The 24240-nt window shown below is 42.7% G+C and overlaps 1 protein-coding gene across 9 annotated transcripts in view; it reads right to left on the bottom strand.

Annotated features, from left to right (window-relative positions):
• The window catches only part of RAB27A (RAB27A, member RAS oncogene family), an 82268-nt gene that overhangs the window by 46766 nt on the left and 11262 nt on the right, over positions 1 to 24240 (bottom strand). For 3 of the 9 annotated variants that reach the window (XM_069596466.1, XM_069596469.1, XM_069596468.1), the window contains 3 exons: positions 22674 to 22781; positions 20104 to 20179; positions 17386 to 17502 (listed from right to left, as the gene is read on the bottom strand). The exons of 2 other annotated variants lie outside the window; for them this stretch is intronic. The gene's annotated coding sequence lies outside the window, so the exon portion shown is untranslated. Of the gene's footprint in view, positions 1 to 17385; positions 17503 to 18358; positions 18442 to 20103; positions 20180 to 22673; positions 22782 to 24240 lie in introns of those variants that run through there. 4 more of the 9 variants (XM_069596465.1, XM_069596467.1, XM_069596471.1 and 1 more) reach the window with 3 other exon arrangements.

The following is a 24240-nucleotide window of genomic DNA, read 5'->3' as shown; positions in this document are numbered from 1 at the left end:
CTGTCAAAAGTACTGGAATTTCTAAAGCACCTCACTAACTTTCAGGGCAATGCAAACAAAAGAAAGTGAAATGAAGCAGGACCAGAACAGCCATGGCGCTGGTCATCACAGCACATCTCTGGGCACAGAGGACACGTGCAGTCATTTGAATTCCCTTCACTTCTGACCATCAGGGCTCAGGACTGAGACCCTACTGATCACCATGGTGGAGAAAAGGGGAGGGAAGTTGTTTCACCAGCAACAACCTGGTCTACTTATGTTCCTTTTCTCATGGCCTCAGTAATTAACAGAATGATCACAAACTAAGCCAAATGCTTCTCTACCCATTCAAATGTCACCCTAGAAATCAGTCCTCCAAAGCCACATCAAGGTCTGGATATTCCTTTAATCAACGTTTTCTCAATGTATCTGAGTGCTCTATCTTCATTAACCTGGACAGGTGTTAGGCTCCTTCTGAGTACTCCTCTCCCATCCCTCATCCCCGCAGTAAACTTTTTGTGTTGCCTGGACTGTCTTCTTGGGCGCAGCTTCCCCTCCGCCCCTCACCACCGGTCTGACAACAGGCCAGCTGCCACTCCATTGCTAATTGTGTCTACCATCTGACTTTTCTCTGACAGCTCCTCCGCTTCCCTCTGTTCTCTGCTGATTACATTCAGGAATGACTCAAGAAGTGTCTTAGAGCGCCACTGACAGCTGCTCTTTTTTGGTAAATTAAGTTACATTTGCATTCAATTTAACAGTATTTGATAAGCAATTTCTACATGCCCAGTACTCTGTTGGCAACTGCAAATGGCACAGGAGAAATATGTGATCTCGCCACTCTCCTCAAGAAGCTAGCAATCAGGATAAGGAAACAAAACGAACTCATTTTCCACAAAAGACACAGGAAACAAGATCATCAGGAAGCAAGATGTCAGCCAGCACAGGATATCAAACATGTAATGGGGCTTTGTCACTTCCAGCTGTGTGATCCATGGCAAGTCACGTAACCTCTCCAAGCCTGTTTCCTCAATATGAGAGATTTTATCTATCAAGTTCATTGGAAGGACTGAAGACCCTGAGCAGTCAAAAACAGGGCACAATCTGACCAAGGCTTCAAACAGGGGCCAGGACTTGAGTTGAACACCTTCAAAGCAGTGAGGAGTAGGAAAATGGCATGTCTGGTACAAGAGCATGTTTTGACTGCAATTTAACAGGTACTGAGAAGCCCAGTTAACTACTTCAAAGGCAACAAATGTAAATAAGATATAGTCCTACCCCTCAGAATTTACAGCCAGAGAAATATAAGACAAATACACAAATAACTATAAAGCTGGCTATAAATTCAAAGGAATGCTTATGAGGTAATGTGGCAAGTTGAAGAGGGCTGGACAACTAACCGTCAGTGTGCTGATATTAGTTTCAGCTCTGCTACCACCTGTGTGTGATCCAGCACTTTCCAGGCCTTGCTCCCTCAAATCGAAATAAGAGGGCTGAACTCAATGGTCTCTTCCTCACACAGTTCTCGGTTCAAAGAGTTTGGCCATGAGAAGCTTCAATGGGGTCGTCGTGGCAGCTGCCCCTTGTATCACCTCTCACTCCTTAAAGATAAAAGCCTAGACATGAGAATAAGATGGAACAGAAATAGAGGCGGAAAATAGACTGGGAAAGACTAGAGATCTCTTCAAGGAAGTTAGAGATAACAAGGGAATATTACATACAAAGATGGGCACAATAAAGGACAGAAACGATAAGGATCTAACAGTAACAGAAGAGATTAAGAAGAGATGACAAGAATACGCAGAAGAATTATACAAAAAAGGTCTTAAAGACCCAGGTAGCTACAATGGTGTTGTCACTCACCTAGAGCCAGACATCTTGGAATGTGAAGTCAAGTGGGCCTTAGGAAGCATTACTACCAACAAAGCTAGTGGAGGTGATTAGCTGAGCTATTTCAAATCCTAAAAGATGATGCTGTGAAAGTGCTTCACTCAATATGCCAGCAAATTTGGAAAACTCAGCAATAGCCACAGGACTGGAAAAAGTCAGTTTTCATTTCAATCCCAAGGAAAGGCAATGCCAAAGAATGTTCAAAATACTGCACAACTGTGCTCATTTCTGGAGAAGGCAATGGCACCCCACTCCAGTACTCTTGCCTTGAAAATCCCATGGATGGAGGAGCCTGGTAGGCTGCAGTCCAGCTGGTCGCGAAGAGTCAGACATGACTGAGCGACTTCACTTTCACTTTTCACTTTCATGCATTGGAGAAGGAAATGGGAACCCACCCCAGTGTTCTTGCCTGCAGAATCCCAAGGATGGCAGAGCCTAGTGGGCTGCCATCTATGGGGTCGCACAGAGTCGGCCACAACTGAAGTGACTTAGCAGCAGCAGCAGTCTCATTTCACATGCTAGCAAGTTGATGTTCAAAATCCTTCAAGCTAGGCTTTAACAGTATGTGAACCAAGAACTTCCAGATGTACAAGCTGGATTTAGAAAAGGCAGAGGAACCAGAGATCAAATTGATAACATTCATTAGATCATAGAAAAAGCAAGAGAATTCCTGAAAAACATCTACTTCTGCTTCACTGAGTACACTAAAATCTTTGACTGTGTGGATCACAACAAACCAAGGAAAATTCTGAAAGAGATGGGAATACCAGACCACCTAAGCTGCCTCCTGAGAAACCTGTACGTAGGTCAAGAAGCAACATCAAGTAGAATCAGTCATGGAACAACAGACTGGTTCCATTGGGAAAGGAGTACATCAAGGCTATATATTGTCACCTTGCTTATTTAACTTAAATGCAGAATAGTGAAGTAAACTGAAAGTCACTCAGCCATGTTCGACTCTTTGCAACCCCATGGACTGTAGCCCACCAGGCTCCTCTGTCCATAGGCTTCTCCAGGAAAGAATACTGGAGTGGGTTGCCATTTCCTTCCAGACGGGAACTTCCCTACCCAGGGATTGGACCCAGGTCTCCTACATTATAGGCAGATTCTTTACCATCTGAGCCACCACGGAAGCCTCAGAGTACAAGATCCTAGGCTGGATGACTCCCAAGCTGGAATCAAGATTGCTGAGAGAAATATCAACAACCTCAGATATGCACATGATACCACCCTAATAGAGAAAGCAAAGAGGAACTAAAGAGCCTTTTGATGAAGGTGAAAAGCTGGCTTAAAACTCAACATTTAAAAACTAATATCATGGCATCCATACTCATCACTTCACAGCAAATAGAAGGGGAAAAGCAGAAGCAGTGACAGACTGTTTTCCGGGGCTCCAAAATCACCATCAACACCGATATCAGACTGATTATATTCTTTGCAGCCAAAGATGGAGAAGCTCTATACAGGCACCAAAAGCAAGACCAGGAGCTGACTGTGGCTCAGATCATGAGCTCCTTATTGCCAATTTTGATCTTAAAGAAAGTAGGGAAAACCACTAGACCATTCAGGTGTGTCCTAAATCAAATCCCTTACAATTATACAATGGAAGTGAGAAATAGATTTAAGGGACTAGATCTGATAGAGTGACTGATGAACTCTGGATGGAGATTTGTGACACTGTACAGGAGACAGGGATCAAGACCATTCCAAAGAAAAAGAAATGCAAAAAAGCAAAACGGTTGTCTGAGGAGGCCTTACAAATAGCTATGAAAAGAAGAGATGTGAAAAGCAAAGGAGAAAAGGAACGATATACCCATTTGAATGCAGAGCTCCAAAAAATAGCAAGGAGAGATAAGAAAGCCTTCCTCAGTGATCAGTGCAAAGCACTGAAATACAGGAAAACAACAGAATGGGAGATACTAGAGATCTCTTCAAGAAAATTAGAGATACCAAGGGAACATTTTATGCAAAGATGGGAAAAATAAAGGACAGAAATGGTATGGACCTAACAGAAGCAGAATATATTAAGAAGAGGTGGCAAGAATACACAGAAGAACTGTACAAAAAAGATCTTCATGACCCAAATAATGTTGATGGTGTGATCAGTCAACTATAGCCAGACATCCTGGAATGTGAAGTCAAGTGGGCCTTAGGAAGCATCACTGCGAACAAAGCTAGTGGAGATGATGGAATTCCAGCTGAGCCATTTCAAATCCTAAAAGATGATGCTGTGAAAGTGCTACACTCAATATGCCAGCAAATTTGGAAGACTCAGCAATAGCCACAGGACTGGAAAATGTCTGTTTTCATTCCAATCCCAAAGAAAGGCAATGCCAAAGAATGCTCAAACTACCACACAATTGCATTCATCTCACATGCTAGTAATGCTCAAAATTCTCCAAGCCAGGCTTCAGCAATACGTGCACCATGAATTCCAGATGTTCGAGCTGGATTTAGAAAAGGCAGAGGAACCAGAGATCAAATTGCCAACATCTGCTGGATCATGGAAAAAGCAAGAGAGTTCCAGAAAAACATCTATTTCTGCTTTATTGACTATGCCAAAGCCTTTGTGTGGATCACAATAAACTGTGGAAAATTCTGAAAGGGATGGGAATACCAGACCACCTGACCTGCCTCTTGAGAAATCTGTATGCAGGTCAGGAAGCAACAGTGAGAACTGGACATGGAACAACAGACTGGTTCCAAATAGGAAAAGGGGTACGTCACAGCTGTATATTGTCACCCTGCTTATTTAACTTATATGCAGAGTACATCATGAGAAACACTGGGCTGGATGAAGCACAAACTGGAATAAAGATTCTGGGAGAAATATCAATAACCTCAGACATGCAGATGACACTACCCTTATGGAAGAAAGTGAAGAAGAACTAAAGAGCCTCTTGATGAAAGTGAAAGAGGACTATGAAAAAGTTGGCTTAAAGCTCAACATTCAGAAAACTAAGATCATACAATCTGTTCCCATCACTTCATGGCAAATAGATGGGGAAACAGTGGAAACCAAGGCAGACTTTTTATTTTGGGGGGCTCCAAAATCACTGCAGATGGTGACTGCAGCCATGAAATTAAAAGACGCTTACTCCTTGGAAGGAAAGTTATGACCAACCTAGATAGCATATTAAAAAGCAGAGACATTACTTTGCCAACAAAGGTCCATCTAGTAAAGGCTATGGTTTTTCCAGTAGTCATGTATAGATGTGAGAGTTGGACTACAAAGAAAGCTGACTGCCAAAGAATGATGCTTTTGAAGTGTGGTGTTGGAGAAGACTCTTGAGAGTCCCTTGGACAGCAAGGAGATCCAACCAGTCCATCCTAAAGGAAATCAGTCCTGAATATTCATTAGAAGGACTGACGCTGAAGCTAAAACTCCAATACTTTGGCCACCTGATGTGAAGAACTGATTCACTTGAAAAGACTCTGACGCTGGGAAAGATTGAAGGTCGGAAAAGAAGGGGACGACAGAGGATGAGATGGTTGGATGGCATCACCAATTCAATGAACATGAGTTTGAGGTAAACTCTGGGAGCTGATGATGGACAGGGAGGCCTGGCATGCTGCAGTCCATGGGGGTCTCAAAGAGTCAGACACAACTGAATGACTGAACTGAACTGAACTGACATCTGAACCAATTCAGAACATACCAAAGGAGAAGGATGGGTACCAAAGAATGACATTCCTGGGACATTGGTATGTACATGTTCAATAATACAAGCCAATGCCAAACTGGGGGCTTCTCCAGTGGCTCAGTGGTAAAGAGTCTGCCTGCAGTGCAGGAGCCATGGGTATGATCCCTGGGTCAGGAAGATCCCCTGGAGAAGGAAATGGCAACTCACTCCAATAATCTTGCCTGGAAAATCCCATGGACAGAGGAACCTGGCTGGCTACTGTCCATGGGGTCACAAAGAGTTGGACATGACTGAGCAACTCAACCACCACAGTTGTTTTACACTCCCAACTTCACATCTTCACCAACATCAGACTTTGTATTGTCAGACTTCTCAAAATGGTACCACACTGTAATCTAAACTGGCATTTATTTGATTGCTAATGTGGTTGAGCAATTCAATTTCTTTTCTTCTTTTTTTTTTTAGTTTGTTGGCCATTCAATTTCTTCTTGTGGAAAAGCATAGTCATGTCCTTTCCCTTTTTTTCTATTAGGTTGTCTTTTTCTTATGAACATGCAGGAATTCTTTTGAGAAGAATATTCTAGGTACTCATCCTTTGACAGTTACAGTGGTTGCAAATATCTTCCTCCTATTTGTGGTTTGTCTTTTTACTTTTTCTAATTGAAATACAGTTGGATTTGCAATGTTGTATATATTTCTGCTATACAGTAAAGTGACAGTTATTATATATATACGTGTGTGTGTGTGTGTGCGCGCATGTGCTAAGTCGCTTCAGTCGTGTCTGACTCTCTGTGACCCTGTGGACTGTAGCCCACCAGGCTTCTTTGTCCATGGGATTTCCCAGGCAAGAGTACTGGAGTGGGTTGCCATTTCCTACTACAGGAGATCTTCCTGACCCAAGGATTGAACCCACGTCTTCTGCACTGGCAGTGGGTTCTTCACCACTGAGCCACCAGGAACACTCTCTCTCTCTCTCTCTCTCTCTTTATATATATATATATATATATATATATATATATATATATGTGTGTGTGTGTGTGTGTGTGTGTGTGTATATTTTTTTAATATTCTTTTCCATTTTGGTTTACCTCTGGATATTGACTACATAGTTCCCTGTGCTATACAGTAGGACCTAGTCGTTTGTCCTTCCTCCTTTTCAATAGCTCAATCTTCAAGCAGTCATACCTATCAATCTTTTATACATAGTTTTCTTTATATAATATAAAACAAATCCATGGACTTCTCTCACGGTCCAGTGATTAAGGCTCCACACTTCCACTTTGTGGGGTGCAGGTTGAATCCCTCATCAGGGAAGCTCTGCATACCTCATGATGTGACCAAAAACAAAACAAAAATACAGCTAAGAAATCCTTCTTTACCTAAAGTGATAAAGATATTCATCTACATTATTTTTCAAAAGATTTTACCTTTCACATTGTCTTCAACCCAGTGGTAATTTTTAAGGTGCATGTAGGAATCCAATTTCACTAATTTTCCCTGAAAGACACCTATTTATCATAGTACCATTTATCGAGAAAAATTACTCTTCTCCTAGTAAGTCACCATATCGGGGCAGATCTGTTTCAGGATTCACTCTTTTGTTCTTTTGGTCATTTTCATTACCCATGGGCCAATGTTATAAGGCCTTAGCTACTGTGACTTTATAACACAGCTTTAGAAGGCAATGGCACCCCACTCCAGTGCTCTTGCCTGGAGAACCCCATGGATGGAGGAGCCTGGTAGGTTGCAGTCCATGGGGTCGCTGAGAGTTGGACATGACTGAGTGACTTCACTTTCACTTTTCACTTTCATGCATTGGAGAAGGAAATGGCAGCCCACTCCAGTGTTCTCGCCTGGAGAATCCCAGGGACGGCGGAGCCTGGTGGGCTGCCGTCTATGGTGTCGCACAAAGTCGGACACAACTGAAGCGACTTAGCAGCAGCAGCAGCATACCTGAGTTATAAAGGCATACCTGAGAGGACCAGATCCCGCTGCCTCACTGAGGACATTCTTGACTTTTCATGCTTCCATCTAAGTTCCTCAGAATGTGAGGATGTTTGCTCAAACTGAGAAGACTTACATATTCATGATATTGAATCTTTCTATCCATGTATATGTATGATCTCTACATTTATTGATGTCTTCTTTAATGTCTTTACAAATGTCAAAGTAAATTCCCTTCATAAAGACCTTGTACAGTTTTAGACTTACTGATGCTTTATATTTTTGTTACTATTATAAGTGATATCTTTTAAATATATATACTTACATTATATTACCATCTATTTATTAGTCACACTATTCTAATGATTTGTTATACATAGCTGAAAATACATACATCTTTTTTTCTTTTCTAATCTTTATACATTTTATTTATATTCCTTGTCTTGCTGCGCTAGTTAGGACCTCCAAAAGTACTGAATAAATATCTTGATTCTAATGTTTCACTGTTAAGAATAACATTTGCTGTAGGTTTTTGGCAGACACTCTTATCAGGATAAGGAAGTACTCCACATATTCCTCGTTTTCTAAGAATAAGTATTACGGATGTACATCAATTTTATCAAATTTTGCTTCTAAATCTATTGAGAAAAATATGTGATTTTTTTTCTCCTTTAATTTGTTAATTTATAAGCTTTTACAATTATTCTGCTTTTTATCTTTATTTTTCTTTTAGTTTTCTCTCTAACTTTCCTAACTTCTTATTGATAACCTGTACCCAGGACTTCTCTTTCAATGTCATTGCTTCTTCCAAGTCCATTCTTGAGGAAAGGATGCTATAATTCTCAGAGTCATTAATAAATATTTGGATGAATAAAAAATGAATTGTCTATTAAGTTCCATGTAATTGAGATGAGTTACTCAAAGTTCAGTTCAGTCGTTCAGTCATGTCTGACTCTTTGCGACCCCATGAAAAACCAACCTTCAAATATAACACATCACAGTTTACATAAGTTGCTCTAGTTTGGGGCCAAAAGAAAAAAGGTTACTCAAGATGCAGTCACTTAGAGACAGAAGTAATTATCACAGAAAATTTTTCAACTGAAATAGTCTTTTATTACCTAGAGTAACATCAGAAAATCATTAGCTAGCTTTTGAATTTTCTTTTCTAATACTATGTTGGACTTTTAAGTACTGGGGTTCAAGCACACACATACCCCATTATAACACTAAGCATTGAGGGTAACACATTTAAAAAATGGTAAGCATCTTAAGAGAGATAAAAAGTGGAGCTTATATATATTTTTCAATTCAGCACAATCAGCCAAAGGAGCCAGTCCATGCCTCAAAACCTTGGTTCCAAACCTAAACCAGACCAGCCATGATGATCATCTAATTTGTACAATCTGAAGACAGAGGGGAAAATGTAGCTATTGCCTTTTGTTTAAAGCAGGAGGAGCAAATCTAGTTCACAGAATGCTGCATCAAAGGGAAGTTATACGTCTACAAAAGACTGGACAGGTTCTGTCTTAGTAAAAGGTGAGCACATGTTTGTTTTGTTCATTCATTTAACAGTTGAGTGCCTACACCCATCACTGTGCAAGGTGACAGAAATGCAAATAAGACAGATACAGCATCTGCATCCCCCCACCAAATTTACCATCTAACGGACAGTACTGACCACTGAAGCAAGACTCCAAGCATGGTTAGTACCTATGGCAAAAGGAGCACATGAGATTAACACCTAATCTAGATGTGGGGGAGGTGAGTTCTGAGAGAAAGCATGCAAAAGGTTTGGTGTCTGGAAATGGATAAGTTCTCGAAGTAATCTGCAGTCCTAAACAGTACAATGGCACCCCACTCCAGTACTCTTGCCTGGAAAATCCCATGGATGGAAGAGCCTGGTAGGCTGCAATCCATGGGGTCACGAAGAGTCGGGCACGACTGAGCGGCTTCACTTTCACTTTTCACTTTCATGCATTGGAGAAGGAAATGGCAGCCCACTCCAGTGTTCTTGCCTGGAGAATCCCAGGGACGGGGGAGCCTGGTGGGCTGCCATCTATGGGGTCGCACAGAGTCGGACATGACTGAAGTGACTTAGCAGCAGCAGCAGCAAATGGTACAGTAAAGCTGGGATTCCCTGGGAGGCAAGCACTCTACAGTGTAGAACAGGAGAGAATAGAAAAACTAAAAGATCCAAAGACCCTCATCCATACTCTCCCCCTTGTCCCACCTCATTGCCTCCCACACACATAACTGTGTGACTCACCAAAAGGTTATAGCTTAAAAAAAAAAAAAGTCAATGTATTCCTGTGACAGTGAACATGAAACAGGTTCCTCATCTTTCTTGCCTTATCATAAATCTCTTGGTATGTCCTAGACCTCATCCAATCTGTCATCTCCCTCTGCTTAGTCAAAAACTGTGATCTTCATGTGGTGATTTAGCCGCTCAGTTGTATCCAACTCTTTGCGACCCCATAGACTGTAGCCTGCCAGGCTCCTCTGTCCATGGGATTTTCCAGGCAAGAATACTGAGTGGGTTCCCATTTCATTCACAAGGGGATCTTCCCAGTCCAGGGATCGAACCCATGGCTCCTGCATCTCCTACACTGCAGGCAGATTTTTTACCACTAAGCCACCAGAGAAGCCCCTGACGTTCATGCTGCTGCTGCTGCTAAGTTGCTTCAGTTGTGTACAACTCTGTGCGGCCCCACAGACAGCAGCCCACCAGGCTCCCCTGTCCCTGGGATTCTCCAGGCAAGAATACTAGAGTGGGTTGCCATTTCCTTCTCCAATGCATGCATGCATGCTAAGGTGCTTCAGTCGTGTCCGACTCTGTGTGACCCCATGGACAGCAGCCCACCAGGCTCCTCTGTCCACAGGAGTTTCTAGGCAAGAATACTGGAGTGGGTTGCCGTTTCCTTCTCCACCTGACCTTCATACACATGGCCAAAAAGCACATAAAAAGGTGCTCAATGTCACTAATTATCAGAAAAATACAAATCAAAACTACAGTGAGTCATCATCTCACACCAGTCAGAATGGTCGTTATCCATCAAAAAAAAATCTATAAACAATAAATACTGGACAGAGTGTGGAAAAAAAGGAACCCTGCTACACTGTTGGTGGAAATGTAAATTGGTGTAGCCACTATGGAGAACAGTATGGAGGTTCCTTAAAAACTAAAAACAGAAGTACCGTATGACTCAGCAATCCCACTCCTGGGCATCTATCTGGAGAAAAATCATAATTCGAAAAGATAAATGCATCCCTGTATTCAGTGCAGCACTATTTATAGTAGCCAGGACATGGAAGCAACCTAAATGTCCATCACCAGAGAAATGAGTAAAGATGTGGTAGAAACATACAACAGAGTATTACTCAGCCATTAAAAAAGAACAAATAATGCCATTTGTAGCAACATGGATGGACCTAGAGATTATCGTACTAAGTGGAGTAAGTCAGACAGAGAAAGATGAACATACGATCTCACTCACATGTGGAATCTAATTTTCAAAAATGATAAAAATCAACTTATATACAAAACAGAAACAGACTTACAGATACCGAAAACAAACAGGGTGACCAAAGGGCGAGGGAGGATAAACCAGGAACTTGAGATTAACAAACACATACTACTATATATATAAGAGAGACAACCAACAAGGACCTACTGAACAGCACAGGGAACTCTACTCAATATTTTGTGATAATCAATATGAGAAAAGAATCTGAAAAAGAGAGGATGTATGTATAACTGAATCATTTTGCTCTACACCTGAAACTAACCCAAAATTGTAAATCAACTATAAACCAATAACATTTTTAATGTGATCTTACCATTTTTAAAAAAGTGATGCCTTCATTTTAAAATTAAAGCAGCTGAAGCTACATTTCTATACTCTGGCTAATTATTTACAATGAATTTTTGAAAAAACTTTGCCAAGATTTTTTTTTTCAATTGGTCTACACAATTATACTAAAGGCTGTATTTAACTTTATAAAATACAGCTATTTTACCAATATTGTTAGATGAGGCATGATCTAGAAATGAAAAAGGGCAATTAAAAGAAATAGAAATCAGCAAGCAGCTCTCAAACAAACTTCAAGTCCTTTGTCCTAAGAAAAGTAAATTAAAAATCACAAGAATATACAGAACCATAGTTTACACCTGACTCCAAACAGGTGCAGGGCCATTGCCAGCAGTTACGTTTTAAAACACCATTTAAAAAGAAAACAGTCTATTTTCATCCTGTGAGTTCTATAAACACTCACTTTTAGTTTTTAAACACTTTTCAGAACTATAAAAACTAGACTAGATGGAAATGAATATATTTATTTTTTGGCCATGCCATGTAGCATGTGGGATCTTCAGTTCAGTCACTCAGTTGTGTCCGACTCTTGAGGGAACCCATGTCCCCTGCATTAGGAGCACAGAGTCTTAACCACTGGGCCACCATGGAAATCCCAGGAATCTAATTTTTTTAACAGCACTTTTTAGTGGCTTTAGAGGAAAAACCTGGCTCAAGAGTCCAACGCAAAACTGCAAATGTTATAAAGCACAGGATGACAAGGGGGATGGGCTGTGACAGACACAGAGGTACTTTCCAAGAATTATACATAAACCCACTGTCCTTAAGTGAAGTAAATGAATTCGCTCAGTCGTGTCCGACTCTTTGAGACCCCATGGACTGTAGCCTACCAGGCTTCTCTGTCCATGGGATTTTCCAGGCAATAGTACTGGAGTGGATTGCCACTTCACTGAAACTAAATGCAAAATGACAGACAAATGTCAATCCAAAAGTTGTTAAGAATTTTAAATGAAATCTGACAAGTGGACTGTCCTACACCAATGATCTAAAGATACACCAGCAAAGCCTGAAGACACCGAGGAGAGAGAAGCTAGGATGAATGACAGAAATCCAGGTGGTAGCTGATGAGCACATCAGTTCAAACATCATGCACGTACCTGAGCACTGAGAACAGCCCCTGCACGTGTCACTATGCTAAGCACCTAGGACGAGGCTACAGAAAAGCAAGTCTAACAGAAGTGCTGCACGTGAACATGAACAATGAAGGCGCAGCGGAACGAGAACTGTTACAGGAACATGCACACAGGACTGCGCAGCTGGGACACCTGGGGCAGAGGGGGCCCGGGAAGTGGGGGAGCCCACCAAGTCACCTCACAGCAGGTACCCCAGCCACAGGCTTACATCAGCACACAGAGGGATGAGGGACAAACGTGAAAGAACAAAATTACACAGTTCACAGATGATGTGGTGAAGAACTTTACCTCACAGGTCAAATTAGCCTTATCCTTTAAAGATAACAGAAACCATCAACAAAAATATTATCAATGCCAATCTGAAAGGTGTTAACTGAGTTTTGATGGAACTAGGTAAGAGCTGTCTGACATGGGAAGTACAAAACACAGACAAGGCTTGGAGCCATGAGAAGGGAACAGGGAACAGACTGGGAGGGTGGGAGGCAGGGAAGAGCATCTATATTTGCAAAGGTCTATGATGCTAAAGCTGAAACTCCAGTACTTTGGCCACCTCATGCGAAGAGTTGACTCATTGGAAAAGACTCTGATGCTGGGAGGGATTGGGGGCAGGAGGAGAAGGGGACGACAGAGGATGAGATGGCTGGATGGCATCACTGACTCAATGGATGTGAGTCTGAATGAACTCCGGGAGTTGGTGATGGACAGGGAGGCCTGGCGTGCTGCGATTCATGGGGTTGCAAAGAGTCGGACACGACTGAGCGACTGAACTGAACTGAACTGAAGAGGGAAAAGGTTATGACGCATTTAGGGAACCTCAGCAGCTGCATGCCATTAGTGGACTACACCAGGATGGGAGAGGAGATGTCCAGACAGGCTGAAAAGATGGGAGAGGGTTTGGGACCTGGGCCTGAAAGGACTCTCATATGACACTAGACAGTCTGTGTGTTATCCTCTGGGCAATGGAAAGTACTGCAGGCTCTTATGAAGGAGAGGAACACGAGGTCTTTGCCTGAAAGTGATCTTTCTGGGGATGCACAGAGGACCAGGAAGCTGTGCTGAGAGATGGTGAGTGACTTGTGTTGGTGATGTGGGATGCAGAGGAAGGGATTAATTCAAGATAGATTTAGGAGGTAGAAAATCAGTATAGCTCCTTAACTGACTGGTAGAGGAGTTAAAGATAATCAAAACTTTCAGTTTATTAACTGAATGGAAGATACTATCATTAACTAAGAGAGGAAAGGGCTTCCCAGGTGACTTAGTGGTAAAGAATTTACCTGCCAGTGCAGGAGATGCAGGTTCGATCCCTGGGTTGGGAAGATTCCCTGGCAGAGGAAATGGCAACCCACTCCGGTAATCTTGCCTGGAAAATCCCATGGACAGAGAAGTCTGGTGGGCTACAGTCCATGAGATCACAGAGAGTCAGACACAATTGAGCAGCCACACACAAGCACACAAGCAAGGGAGGAAAAGCTGGTTTGAAATGATTATAACAAACACTTACTGAGTACTTTTCTAAGCCCTTTAATATATTAACTCACTAGAACCTCACAACAACCCTATGAACTCTCTAATCTACAGATAAGAAAACTGACTCACAAAGGTTAAGTAAGTTCTCCAAGGTCACACAGTCAATAAAAGGCAAAGCCAAGGTTTGAATCCATACACACTCTCAACTACTATGTAATCTTGTATGGAATATGACCAATTATATGTCCCTCATGTCACAGGGATATCCAGGGAAATGTGTTTAATTGGCATTTTGAAAATAGAATATTAGGGCTCGAAAGAAAAATAAGGGTTAACAAGATGGATTTTAGATTCATCAACAAAGTTGATTTCCTGAGGCCATGAGAGATAAGGCATTTTAGAAGGAAGAGAGCCAAAATGTAAGGCTCAGCAAGAGAGATCCAAAAATGACACTAGAAAGATTTTTCAAACAGTAGTCCATAGCCGGCATCAGTCACCACCGCAGAGTGGTATCAGCTTAAAAGCTGTCTGGACTTCCTCCTTCTTGTGAAAACAGAGAATCCACAGTGTGATAAATCCAGCACTTGGAGCTAAAGAATTCCCTTTCAGGTTACATCAGGGAGAGGAAAAGCCTAACGGAAAATGAAATGGGCGAAAGCAAGAAAACAGATAGGCAAAAAAAAAAAAATCGACTGCTCTCAGTTCTTGGGCAATTTGCATCTATGTTTGAGCAAAGTGGCTCCTGCCTTCAGAAAAACAGCAGCAAGGCAAGCTCTCCTCCCAAGCAGCGTCTCATAACCACCTCCCTACCCTCCAACCCCCACCAAACCCGGCCTCTACTCTGCCAAGGGAGCAGGGCCCCAGCCACGCCAGCAACAACAGGAGCGCCAAAAAAAGCAGGAAGGTGCCCTCTTGCAAGGACAGCCCTAAACAAGGATGGCTTCTGCAGAAATCAGCTTTTGTTTTTAATGGCCCTGTTCCAGCAGTTATCACATGTGGTGCACCCTGGCTCAAACTATAAATCAACCAAGTGCAGAGGGAGGAAGAAGGGAAGAGTAGCAAAAGAGAAAAGAGAAACAGAGCTAAGTGTGGAGCAGGTCCTCTGTGAGCACTCAGGTTCTGAGAGACTGGACAGGGAGATGCTGAAACGGCAGCAGAGGCAGCCCTGGGCTCCCAGCCCTGCCAGACACGGGCAGGTCCTGGTTGCCATGGTGCCACCCTGCTGGCCGGCAATGTTTCATCAGCGCTCTCTTTCTGCCGCAGTTCCTGTCTTGTGGGCAGCAGCAGCAGCAGCAAGAAAGAAGAAAAAATGTTATTTGTATTCTAATGGCTGCTGGGTCACTGAACAGCGTGTCTGAAAAGAATAAAGAGAATGTGGTAAGAGACAGAGAGACTAACCAAGGTGGGAGCAATCTCCTTTGGGATGTATTAAGTACAAACTGGACATTTTGTGGATGAAATCCTCTCAGTCTTTTTTTTTTTTTTGGTACTTAAAATCCAAGAATCTCAACAGAGATTGTCAGCTTTTGATCAAGGCTCTTTCTCATCTGATTTCTAAAGAGACTTTGGGTTCACTCCTACATGAAAGCATGAACTTGTGACCAAGAAAACAAAATGATGGACTGGAGTAGAAGCTGCTGTGGTTCTGGCACTAATCAGCCAAATGACTTTTGCACTTTGAAGCCCCACTTTCTTCCTCTGTGAAATGAGGAGGTCAGACCAGATGAATGTTAAGGGCCTTCTGCTCTTGCCTATCTTGAGGGCATTCAGGACCAACAGAGCCCTTCCAGGTGCCCGTGTGTCAAAACGCTGATCATGTCTTCAAGGACACCCAACTCTGAAAGTGGCCAAAACTCGATGAAAGAGATAAATGAACACACTCATGAAGCTATATCCACACATATGATTAAACCAATGTCAATGGATAGAGATCAAGTCTTATTTATCCTCACATGCTCAACATCGAACACGGTCTAGGCACTTGGCTCAACAAATATTTACTGCATGACTTGGAGGCAATTAAATTGCAATATAATGAAATTTTTCAAATTTATCTGAGTTGAATTGTGTTCCCCTAAAATTCATATCCTGAAGTCCTAACTCATAGGACTTCAGAATTTGACCTGACTTGAAGATAGGGTCCTTAGAAAGCTTATCAAATGAAAAAGAGGTCACTAGGGTGAGCCCTAATCCAATATAACCAGTGTCCTTATGAAGATTTCTGAACACAGACACTCAGAAAGGAAAGGTGACAAGAGGAGACAGAGGGAGGAGGAGAGCAGCCTGGAACAGATCCTTCCTTTACAGCCCCAACACCTTGATTCTCAGACTTCTAGCCGCCAGGACTGAGACAAGAAATCTCTATTATTTAACCTACACAGACTGTGATACTTTGTTATGGCAACCCCAGCAAACTAACACACATGTAAAAGTGGAGAGGACTCTATGATAAAACATCCCATCATATTCATTGCCCGGATCTTTCATTCCTGCATACTATCACTGCAGCTGCGGCTGCTAAGTCGCTTCAGTCGTGTCCAACTGTGCGACCCCATAGACGGCAGCCCACCAGGCTCCCCCATCCCTGGGATTCTCCAGGCAAGAACACTGGAGTGGGCTGCCATTTCCTTCTCCAATGCATCTCTAAAACAGACGGATCTTTAAAATAATAATAATAAAATAGATGGGCCTTTACTTACATAATTATGATACTGTTTCCAAACATCACAAAATTAATAATTAGAAGACAAATTTAAGTGATGGAAGAAACACACCTTACACTAACACACAGACTTACATATTCTCCACTAGAACTATCAGCTGGGAAGCTATCAGGGCTTCCCAGATGGCGCTAGTAGTAAAGAACCTGCCTGCCAACTCAGGAGGTGCAGCTTCAGTCCCTGGGTCGGGAAGATCCCCTGGAGAAGGAAATAACAACCCACTCCAGTATTCTTGCCTGGAGAATCCCATGGACAGAGGAGCTGGTGGGCTATGATCCATGGGGTCACAAAGAGTCAGACACAATTGAAGTAACTTACCATACCTAGCACAGAGCTATTAACAGTATTAAAAACAAAATCCCAATTGAATTTTTATGGATAAAATGCTCAGAAGATGAGCAAGACTCTTAGAGCTATTCAATTCCGTAATCAGCTCTCTTATTCAACATATTACCTGAGAATAAAAGCCTCTGTTACTTTGTTAAAGTACAGAAAAGAAAGGAAGAACGCAGTCAGTATTCATACCCACTCTCTGGTAACTGAAAATGCACTTTCCAAACAAAACATAAGAAATTTAGCAGACATCTTGAAGTCTTTGTTTTAAAAAAAAATTAATGTAGGCAGTGGTATTTTATGTTAAATTGCACTATTTTAAGTACCTGAAAACTGGCACCTCAGCACTCAAAGCCTCTACCTCCCCACCACCACCAAAAAGAAAAAAAAAAAGGCATAATCATACCTTGACAAAGTATAAATCCTGGTTGATTTTCCCAAAACTTTAGAGACTGGAGTTTCCAACACTTCAACAATTAGGCAACTTGTAATCACATGTCCTCTTCTAAAAAGATACTTTGGTCTATTACAAAGAGAAAGGTTAAAATCAGAACAGTCTACTTAGAAAAGTTTTTCAAAAGAGTCTTTTGAAAAGCAGTTCGCTTCATCAACTTTCAAAATCAGTCATCTCTGGAAAAACCCACAATCCAGCTAATTAGTCTCAGCTGTTTGTCATATGGCCCACAAACCAGTCAAGTGATTTTGCCCCTTTCAAGCTTTTACTAAAACCCAATCTCCTGGTCTCTCAGACAGAAGGCAGCTGTATTAACCTCTTCCAGTGTTAGAAGACTTACACTTCAAATTTTCTTTTCCCCTCAACCAAACAAGTAGAATATTTGTTTTCTTGATAAACATATTTAAAAGTATTACGTTCTAAGGTCCTTAAGGGTTCTGTTAATATTGTGTGTCAGTGTTTAGTTGCTCAGTCATGTCCAACTCTTTGAGACCCCATAGGCTGTAGCCTGCCAGGCTCCTCCATCCATGAGATTGTCTAGGCAAGGATACTGGAGTGGGTATCCATTTCCTCCTCCAGAGGGAATCTTTCCAACCCAGGGACTGAACCCATGGCTCCTGCCACGTCTCCTGCATTGCAGGCAGATTTTTTTTTTTTTTTTAACTGCTGAGCCATTGGGAAAACTCTTACATTAATATTGCTTCTTTATTTACAATCAGCAATATTTTATTAATATTGCTTTCTTGTATTTACAAGGCCTGATTCAAGCAAACACTACAGGAGATCAGTGTAAGCTGAGGAAGTGAAGGGACTTCCCACACATCTGCCTCTGGACTCCAGACCCATAAGGAAAACTCTCTTCCTGGCAGTCCACCCAGATACCTTGCTGGCATCTTAAATTCAACATGTCCGGCCCTCCACTTACCTCCTGAGCTCTTCTTTGTAGACCCTGCTTCACACCCACTTCCCCTCCTGTGTCTTGAGTAACGCAGTCCCAAAGCACAGCCAGCCAGACATCTGACGGTCTTCAATGACTCCTCCCTCCCTCCCCTCCCACTTCCACTGACCGCTGGAATCTTTCCTCCTCTAATCTTTATTCCAAGTTTTATCATTTCTCATCCGGATGGCTATAGTCAACCGCACATTCGATTTTCTGGCCCTCAACCTGGCCTCTCCACTGACTCATCCTCCACACTGCACCCAAAGTGATCTTTCCACAGCATAAGTGAGTGTCCATCACTCTCCTCTGTAAATCCAGTCAGTGGCTCCCCACTCCATAGGCCTCTGCCTTCCCTGTCATCTACTGTTCCCAGCCTCCTGACTCCAGCCACCAGAGCTAGTTGGAATTCTCTAAAACCAGTGATTTTCAAAATGGAAAAGCAGTGTCATCAGCATCACTTTGGAAGCTGCTAGAAACGCAGGTCCATGGGCCCCACCCCAAGCCTACAGAGTCAGAAGTTCTAAGGATGAGGGCAGAGTCTATGGTTTAACAAGGCCGCCAGGTGACTTTGATACACTCACCTGAGTGCAGCTGCTCTAAACCCACAGGCTCTGTTCACTAAGAGACTTAGCCCTTCAGTTCCCTCTGCCAGGAATCCTGCCTCAGATGCCCCTTCTCTGTGCTCCCTCTTTCCTAGGGCAGGTCAACCCTGTATGATAATCATCCAGTTGATTCCTTGCTGGTTGGTGAATACCTTGAAGACAGGAACTGTGTCTTATTTGACTCACTCATTCCACAAGTCTCTAGTTAAACACAGGCCTGTCACTGGGATAGATGTTGGGCATAAAAACAAATGATGTATCCTTCACCTCACGGGGTAGCCACCCTCTCATTTGACCACTCCAAGTGTGACTGAAGACTCCACTGATGCAATCTATAAAACCTCTCACCAACCTGCAGAACTGTGAGCAACTGAAAAAGCCTGAACATAACCAGTCTGACACCATCTGGTAAAAGAAAACCTCTGGGCCACAGACCAATACCTCCTGTCAGATCAGCAGCAGCATTAGATTAGAAATAAAGTACACAATAAATGTAATATGCTTGAATCATCCTGAAACCATTTCCCTCCCCTGCCCCATTCCATGGAAGAAGAGTCTTCCACCAAACCAGTACCTAATGCCAAAAAGGTTGGGGACCACTGCTCTAGAATTTGGAGAATAATTTAGTAAGGGAAAGTACCAAAATGTTTAAATCCCACATGAAAATTCATTACAGTTAGCTTATTCTAAATTACAGTAGAAGTTGAGGAAAGTTTGATATTAGCTCTTCTCAATCTTCCAATCTTTTTTGTTAAAATGCTAATTCTGATTCAACAGGCCCAGGTAGAGCCCAGGATTTCTGCATTTCTAAATAGCACCCAAGTGATACCCAGGTAACAATGATGTTCCTAATCCTAGAACTACACTAAGTAGCAAGTAAAACTTCAACAACCCCCTTTTTCATAGAACTGTATCAGTCTTCCCCTTCCGCCTTTTTATGACCCCTTTGCATTGAAAGCTTTCTCCAGGGTCTTTCAGGCATCAGGATACAGATAGCACACTAAATACATTTAGTTCTATGACCTCTCAAACTAAAGCCTTATAAAGCAACTACATTCCAATAAAAATTTTAAAAATAAATATAAGAGTTTTAAACTGTAACATTTTATATTGGCTTATAGAAGTTACCTTTGCTAACTGCACGCTTTGTGGTGTTTCTGTTTCCTGAAAGATGGATTGGTTTAAATATATATGCAGTGATGTGCTGGGAAAAAAAATAAGAAAAAAAAAAGAAAGTAGATTAACAAGAGGTAATTGATTAGCAGACTCAGGAAACCAGACTCCTTATCTGCTAGTAGAGAAACAGGAGGAGCAACTCATCACAGAATCTCCAGAAAGGGCTTAGGCAGTCAGAGCCCCAATACCTCTGAGGGAGGGGAGAGCATAAAGTGAGGCTAAAATAATGGAAGTCTGTTTACACCCCAAACCCCAGCATTGCCAGCCTTGTGATTCCTCCAGCTCCAGAAGAAGTCAAACGTCTATTCTCTGGAGAGAGTAAAACTCCAAGAATCAAACTCGCATGGGGTCTCTGAGTCACACCAACTTTAGTGGAGACAGGGGAGGCACTGAGAAGTCACATAGTATTAATAAACATGAAGACACCTCCACCCTACACCTCCATGCTGGACTTCCAAAAGGCAGGCTTACTCCACAGGCACGTAGTTCGAGTCGTCTTCTCAGGAGACTACCCAACCCAGGAGGGAAGCCTAAACACAAACAGAAGCCCATGACATACTGAGCTAGCTACAACTATAATGTAACTGCTGGGAGACGGAGGAGATGGAAATCCTATGCATGTGTGGTCGGGGTGGGTGGAAAAACAAACTAAAATTTTCTTTTTCCATAGTAATGCATCAGTAGAAGATGCCTAAAACTGAAAATCAATCATACAGAAGTACAAGTATGTCATTAGAGACAGAGGACACAACAACCAGCAAGTGTCAACTCATTGCAAGAACTGAAAGCACTTGACTCTGGGGAGCAGGAAATGAGCCACGGTGGAGATTCTGATAACTTCTACTAACAGTCCTTGCAGGACTATGCCCTGATAATTTTTTTAATTAATTAATACAAAAAGACATGTAATGCCCAACCTTAAAGTTTTATTTTCCCCCACTTTGGATGATTCACGGAGAAGGCAGTGGCACCCCACTCCAGTACTCTTGCCTGGAAAATCCCATGGACGGAGAAGCCTGGTAGGCTGCAGTCCATGGGGTCACTAAGAGTCGGACTTGACTGAGCGACTTCACTTTCACTTTTCACTTTCATGCATTGGAGAAGGAAATGGCAACCCACTCCAGCGTTCTTGCCTGGAGAATCCCAGGGACGGGGGAGCCTGGTGGGCTGCCGTCTATGGGGACGCACAGAGTCGGACACGACTGAAGTGACTTAGCGGTAGCAGTTGGATGATTCAGGCCACCACAATAAACACCACTAATGTGCGCTACACTCTCAGGATCTAAGGCCTACATGGAAACAGGATGCTGAGGATCTGGGCCCTGGCCTCAGGCTGCCTGGACCTGAATCCCAGCTTTACTACGCATTGGTAATTCACCAAGTTACCTGACCTCTCTGTGCCTCAGTTTCCTCGTTGGTGGAACAATAGGATTATTTTGTAAAAATGAGTCACGTTATGCTATAAAGTGCTTAAGACAGTGTTCGGCACCGAGTACACGTTCCATAATAGCTGCTCTCTTTTAAGGTATGTTTGCCACTATATTAAAGCCTCCTGACACTGCACTGATTTTGTCTTTTATTAGTTTATATTTCATTTTCCCTGCCTTCACCTTCTCTGTCAGTCAGCCAGCTGTCCCTCACCACAGTAATCAGAGTGCCTTTCCAGGGTCACTCCTCCCCCCACCAATGTGCATGCCTTCTAACTGACAAGGCATCTGGAAGCCAAACTACCAAGATCAGAATTATGTATGCAATGGAGAAAAATATGTACCACGAAGTGTTCAGAAGGTCTCTTTGTGATGCGAATCAGCACACTTCCATATATGTACCATCTATCAGACAATTCAGAATCCTTTGGGCTTACTTCCTAGCCATCAATGGTAGGTCAGTGAGCTGGGTGACACTCAGGGTAACTAACTATCCTAGTTTACCCGGGCCTGCGTTTTAGCAAAGCCCTGCATACCTGGAAACCCCAGTTTCAACACTGGTCCAATTACTCAATTCTTTTGAGACTGTTTCATCAGCTGTAAAATGAAGGATAATATTTACTTTGAAAGTCTATTGAAGAGTAAATGAGAGAATGTTCATATGACTCCTGACACACAGTAAGCTTGCAATAAATGGTAGCTCTAGCTAGTGTACTCAGTTACCTGTTGGTATTTCCAACTCTGATATCAGCAGCAAAATAAATTATCCTTAGAAACTTAACCTGTACCTTGATTATTTTACCAGAAAAATAATTTACCTTATACACAGTGGATTCCAGGAAGCTGTTTGCTTTCCCAAATTTCCTTCCAACCTTTTCCTAATAATTTGTTTCAGGGACTAGGCCTTATTAAAGAAATGTAGTATTTCACCAATGCTGACTTATCCACTGGGCAAAGGCCTGAGAGGTTTCCACCAGCTCTGGATATACGCATTTTTTTCACTAAGGGGATCCTGGGGTACTTAGGTAAACTTCTGGAGGAGAAATCACCATTCCAACTCACCAAAAAAAAAAAAAAGGACATCAGGCATCATACCTGAAATTATTTTTAAATTTGCATCTCACTTTTTCCCTTCATAATGGCACCAAGTCATTGTCTCCTGATGGACTGACAGTTCATTCACTAAATATGTCCATTCTATGCCTGAAAAATAAGGGAGCGTATCATCAAACAGATGAAATGCCATTTCTTGCCTCAAAAGCTGAAGCAATTCAGTACTCGACAGATACTCATTTCAGCCTGGAGGAAATGGCTCACTTTGGGGCAGTTCACCAACACATGGGTGAAGTTGTTACATGAAAAGTTGCACAATTTTGGGGTAGATAACTGAAAGGGTCAGAAGTTACTCAAAGCCAAAACATGGCCTGCAAACACCGAGGCAGCAGAGAGAGCAGGAACAGCTAGGCAAATAAGAACCTTCTCTGGGGGCTTCCCTGGGGGCCCAGTGAATAAGAATCCACGTGCCAATGCAGGGGACACTGGCTCGAGAAGATTCCACATGCCTCGGAGCATTAACTAACCTGGTGGGCCACAACTACTGAGCCTGTGCTCTAGAGGCCTGGAGCTGTACCACTGAGTCCAAGTGCCCACGAGCCAGCAAGTCGCCACTGCTGAGCTCGAGATCTTCAACTGCTAAAGCCTGTGCTCCTAGAGCCTGTGCTCCACACCAAGAGAAGCCGCTACAATGAAAGCCCACGCGCTGCAACTAGACAGTGCTCCCTGCGCTCTACAACTAGAGAAAGCCCACATGCAGCCGTGGAGACCTAGCGCAGCCAAAGGAAAGCAAATAAAGCAGCGTGTACATGTCAAAAGAAGAGATCTTTCTCTGTACGAGTTCCCAAGCTCCTTCCTCCATGCTCATATTTCTTCCCCATCCATTGCCCAAGGTCTGTGAGCACAAAACACTGGCGAACCACAGAAATGCTGAGGAGCCTTGAGAGACATCTGGTCCAACTACTGAAGCAAGACTGAATGGATCCAGGAGAGAACTTTCTCCAAGTATGGTCTGATGCCCACTGGCAGCAGAATCACCTAGAGTACCTGATGAAAATCCAAAGTCCTGGGTTCCATCAGTCCCCTGGATGAAGCCCTCTGGGAAGGCAGAGAGGGAATCTGCATTAATGACAAGATTCTCCAAAGGACTCCCAACTGTGCATAAAAAGGTTGGAGAGCAGCTGCTCTAGGGAGACAACAGATAGCAAAATGCACACCCATAGCTGGGCAAATAGCTCTCGTTTAACCTCTACCAGCCTCGGATTCCAAAGCTGTAAAATAGGGATAATAATACCTACACAGCAGGATGGTTGAGAATGATGTGAGAATTACATGAGACAAGTAATAGCTTCCAACACACAGCTTCACATGCAGCAGGTGTTCAACAAGTACTAATCCACCCCACCTTGTGTAGCGGACTAATGAAAATTTATAACAAAAGTCCCTATTTTGAGCAACTGTTACCAAGGAAAGCAGATGGCTAGCTTAAGTTAAGGCCTCCATGTTAATGAGTCACCAACTAAAAGGCTGAGGCCAGCAGCTTTAACCACTGGTTGGGTTGTAAAAAGTACAAGCTTCAGTGGGCATGAGAATCTCCTGGATGGCTTGA

Source organism: Ovis canadensis, chromosome 7 (assembly GCF_042477335.2).
Source record: "Ovis canadensis isolate MfBH-ARS-UI-01 breed Bighorn chromosome 7, ARS-UI_OviCan_v2, whole genome shotgun sequence".
Classification (NCBI taxonomy): Eukaryota; Metazoa; Chordata; class Mammalia; order Artiodactyla; family Bovidae; genus Ovis; species Ovis canadensis.
This window is presented reverse-complemented; position numbering and strand designations above follow the sequence as displayed.